Source organism: Alligator sinensis, unplaced genomic scaffold (assembly GCF_000455745.1).
Source record: "Alligator sinensis unplaced genomic scaffold, ASM45574v1 scaffold1011_1, whole genome shotgun sequence".
Taxonomy (NCBI): domain Eukaryota; kingdom Metazoa; phylum Chordata; order Crocodylia; family Alligatoridae; genus Alligator; species Alligator sinensis.
The window spans coordinates 132,819-138,161 of NW_005842785.1; positions in this window are offsets into that span (position 1 = coordinate 132,819).

Here is a 5,343-nt window from a genome sequence, read left to right on the forward strand (position 1 = left end):
CTATTTACTGGGAACCCTCCCGGCGGGCGGCGTGGAGGCGGCTTTCCCCTCCCGCGTTGGCCGCCGGGGCTGCGGGAGTCTTGGGGGAGCCGCCTCGGAAGCCGTGGTCCTGGCTTCGCCCCAGGGCCGCACCCGCCGGCGAGGGGGCAGCGCTGGGACCCAGGCCCCGGCCCTTTCCTGGCCGAGGAGCATGTGCCTCGAGTCTAGTCCTCGGGAGGTGTTTTTGGAGAGGAGGCAGTTCTGCGGGCACGACCAGGCCCGGAGTGGGAGGCGGGTGCAGCCCTCATGATAGGTGCGAGGGTTTTTTCCACCATAACCTGCTTTTCAGGACGGTGGCGCGTACCTTCCTCGCCAGCCCTCGTGCTCCAGGGTGGAACTGCAAACGCTTGGTTTCAGATGCAGGAGGAGGGGAAAAATAAAAAGTGTTAGAGTTGCAAATCTTAGGCCTGCTGATTTGCAACGTTGTTTGGATGAAGGGACTGTAGGGTCTCTTGGTTTGCCTTCAAGCCCCTTTTTAGAAATAAAAAATAGCGTGGTTTTATTTTAAGAAAGCACAACATTGTTGATTCATGCTGGCCCAGGTGCCCTCACCCCAGCTGTGGCTTATGTAAAGAAGGTAAAGAAATCCAAGGATAGAGAGGCACAACATGCACGTTGTTCTCTTCTCTTTGTAAGCACAGTTTAGCTTTAAGTAAGGGCCCCCCAGTCCCGCACCTGAATGTGTAGAAGCAGTCCCCCTGCATTGGCACTCAAGAGTACTGTGCCCATCTACATGTGTGTATTTGTCGAAGAAACTGTTCCCCGATACAGTTTTATTCTGGGTGTCTGCCTGTATATATGCATATGCTGAATGTGTGTCAAAAGACCACTCAGTTTTAATGATAAGTTGGAAGATTGCCTTGCTGCACTGGCACCACTCATAATAGGGAAACTTTAAAAAATGAATTTGGAAAAACTCATTAGCTTGTATCTGTGAACGTCTTTCTCTTTGCTTGTCCTTGATGTCAGGCAGTGTAACAACAGGTTTGATTTAATTTGTCCTTGTTGGATCCTTACCTAGTCCTTTTTCCTGCCACACTTGTTTTTCCTCTAACCTGTGTCATGGTTGGGTGTTGCCCTATTCTTTAGCATGGCAGCACTTGCATTATCTCACTTAATCAGTTGGGCAGTTGACTTTAGACCCCTGAGAGTTAATTCACCTTTCTGTCTTGGCATCTGAGCCTGTAGGCAGAGCCTGATGTTTAGTAGGCAGCCTACTTAATTAATTGCTCTAAAACAAAGAGGCATGATGTCAAGTCTGATTCTGCAACCAAATAATGATTTGATATAAACTGTCAGTAACATAGGACAGGAAACAATTCAATATTTAGTGTTTCAGAGTTTACCATGAGGCAGGTCTGTACTCAATGTGATGAATAATCCAAAATGACAAAGAAATATGTCTGAATAGTGTTTACTTTCCAGCTTCCCCACATTGTATAGAATCTGGCCACACATTTCCCATAGAATTTTTTTCCACCCAGAGTTGCAGTGTTGCAGCCCTGGCTGCATGCCGTGCTGTGCGTGTTCCCCCCAGCTGCACCACGTAGGCCCCCGACATATCATGTGAGCCCTCTTGTTGTACCACATGTCTGGCCCTGTAGATTTGCTGTGCCCTGAAAGCTTCCTGCACATGCAGATGTACTGTGCTACATGGCTCCCTCCCCAGCCTTGTCCCCTGCCATGGAGTTGGGGGACCTACCACTGCATCACACTGGCATGAATGCTGCACAGGTCTCTTCCATCAAGCCCTCCGGCCCTGGGCTCCCTCAGCCCTATACGCTATGCTGCTCCTCCCCACCCCCAGAAGTGGGGACAGGCAGTGGAAACTAAAGGATGAGGAAGAGCCTGGAGACTCCAGCAGCAAGCGCAAAAAGGAAAGGGTGAGCGGCATGTGGACCAGGGGTTGCAGTTTAACCTCTCAGGGGCCACCAGTTGGACAGCTCTGTTGTAAAGAGTGAGGCTTTCTTTTCAGAAAGTACACTTAATAAGAAAAAGTGCTTCAGTAGGCCTAGTTAATTTTGTCGTATTTGAAATGGAGCTGGTAGAGGCATCATTCTTCTGTCCAGCATTTTCTGGGGATGTTGTTTTGTCATTACTAGTGTCATCAGAGGAATATATTTTGTATTCCAGGCTGCATAATATTAATATCTAAACCACCTTGCGCATGTTTGGAGCTTTACACAAATAAGTATTTTCCCAGCCTGAAAGTATTTTTAGGCCAGTGAGCCAAAATAGTTGAGTGGCATAAGAATGGATAAAAGCACTTCACTCATACGTCATAATTTTGCATTTCTCTATCGTCCTTACCTCATCTATAGCATCTGTCCTGAACCTTTCCTTGCTCCTGCCTTCTCTTTTAACAACACTAGCCTCATGTTCTATTTCCTTGGATTCCCGAATAGTCAGAGTTGAGTACCTCCAGGTTATATCAAAAAAAGGTTTAAGCAAAAGTACTTTAGAAGTTAGAGAGAGGCTCCCTGAGTTTATAAGTGTCAGGGTGCAAAGGTGGGGGGCCCCATTTTCTCCTGCCCATTTTCAGCATTTGTGTTTATTTTGGAAGTAATTTTCAAAAGTTTCAAACACAACCTACTTCTAAAATCCACTGAAGATGCCCAAAATAAACTGAATAAAAACTACCTCAGGACAGAAAGTTGCTATATAAACCTTCTATCAAATGAGAGGCTGATTTTATTTTTTCCTCTTTACATTCCCTTTATTCTAAATATAATGTGGCTTACCACTTAATTTTCTTCTATATTTTTTGGTATCAAAATAGGTTAAAGTAGCTATTTGTTTGACTATCTTAAGTCGTCTTATGTTGTATAAGAACCTAAATTATAAGGCTTTGAATGAGTAACATTTAGAATGCTGAAAGATGATTATAGTAAGAAAATATGGTGACCAATTGATAATGGGTTACTGTACTGGAATAGAAGCATCTCTGTGTAATGGCTAGAATGTAGTGATCTTTTCAAATTCCTATATTTGCTGAGCAGCTGCATGACAATATTCAGCTTTTAAAGTTCTTTTGTAACTTTTGTATTTGATCTTAAATTGACAAGGCCTTTGTCAATGGCGTTATTATGCTGTTGGGGATGTTTTAAAAGACTAGTTGTACTTGTCATTCTTTCCAGACCTAAATGCATATGCTAGTTCTTTAATTCAGTTTTAACAGGCGGGGGGGGTGTTTACATCTATGCATGAGTGTTTTTTCACTACATGCATTTTAATAAAATCAATTTAAGATGCATTTGTTCAAATGTCTTAATTATTATAAATTGGTCATAAACATTTACAAAAATAATTTTACTTCCTAGTTTCTATGAATATAGTGGAGACCACTTTTAAGAAATCTAGCTGATGGTTTCCCCCCTGCTCTTACAAGGGAACTGGCCAGTGGTTAGTTCTTAATTTCTGTCTGTGTCTTGTTAAACCAAATAGTGTTAACCCTGGATGTAATAATCTCCAAAGAGCTATCTGCTATCCTTCTTATAGCTTTCATAGAATCATAGAAAGTTATGTACCATGTACTCGGCTTTCTGGGGTCTGCTGAACACCCCAAAGCATATTATGTATCATTCCAATTAGAGGCGCACCGCTACATCGGTCCGATATCTAATTGGCACCTATATAAAAAAAATTGGCTGTATCGAAAATCAGTCCGATGTAGCCGATAAACGGTCTGTTCACACACACAGCTGCAGCACAGCACATAAGCGGCAAGGAGCACAGCTTGGCAACTTGGAGAGCTGCGTGCAGCTGGTAAGTCTGTTGTGGTAGACAGGGGGGAAAGGGGCGTGTAGAGGCAGATCAAGGCCCCCACAATGAGGGAGGGAGTGGGGCTGGGGCAAGTGCTGCCCGGGCGGGGCATGAGACGGAGCCGCAGCTCATCTGGGGGTGGGGCAGGGGTTGGCTCCCACTGCTGCATGCACCCCAGGAGGGCATGGGGGGGAGGGGCATGTGACCCCAGATCGGGCAGGGTGGACTGCAGCTGCAGGCTGGGGCCGTGACTACGCTGGGCTCTTCCCGGCAGGGGTGCTGGACTGGGCTTCACTCGGGGTAGGCAGCGGCAGTGCCTGGGAGGGGGTTTGGGTGGGGGGCTATGGTGAATTTTGGGATGGCTGCAGACACCGCCCCCCCCGCAATGTAGCCCAGCTCCTAGTGCTGCAACTGCCCACCCTGAACGCAGCCCGTCCCAGCCCCTGCCAGGAAGAGCCTGGCGCAGCCCTGGTCCCAGTCTGCAGCCACCCTTCCCCACGCAAATCTGGGGAGCACCCCCACCCCACCCCATGCCTTCCCAGGGTGCACACAGCAGTGGGATCCAACCCATCCTCCCCACACTCCCCAGGTGAGCCGTGTCTCTGTCCCACACTGATCCAGCCCTGGCTGGGCAGCACCTGCCCTAACTCCATTCCCTCCCTCACCACAGACACCTTGATTTTCCCCCTCACAGCCCTTCTGTTCCTCCTCCCCTTCCATCACACCAGACTTACCAAGTTCACACAGCTCTCCATGCTGTATCAGAAATTGGGTCTGTATTGGCTGATATGCCTCCTTATAAATCGACTATTAGTATCGGCCCCAATAATCTCTATGGGTGCACCCCTAGTTCCAATACCAAATTTAGAACTATATGTATTTATATAACCAATCAATATGTCAGCTGTTATGTGTCCATATGAGTACACAATTTACACAACATACAATTTTATGTCTGCAAGATGAAAGGTATTGATTTTTTTTTTTTATATTTTATAAAACATCTTTAAGCTAACTTGTATAAAATAGATTGATAACAGCATTGTAAGGCTGTTTTGGGAGGGTAAAGCTATTTTTATTCCAACCAGAATTGGAGCAACCTGAGCTGCTTATATGTTTCAGTTCTCTGTAAGGGTTAATAAGACTAAGTTTGGACTTTCCAGAATTTGCAAGAAAATAAACATAGATTTTTTGCAATCTGTGCACATTCTATATAAATGATTTTTTATCTAAAATACATATGTTAAGGTGGAATGAACAACTTATTGCTTCCTTTATAGTAGAGTTTGTAGTCAAATATAATCTTGGAAAGCTGGGCCTTTCCAGATCACTGTGGTTATAGGGCTAGACCTTTAAGTTTGCTGGAATCTTCTGGACTCTGCCAATTATAATTGAAGTTGGCAGTTAAAATGCAGAGGCACAGGGTTGGGCATTCTCTCTGAGTTGGGCATTCTTATGTTGGTGAAAAGATTTATAAATGTGTGCCTAGGGTATCATTTAGGAGTATTTACTCAGTATGTTTTTGTGTAACCACTTTTATTG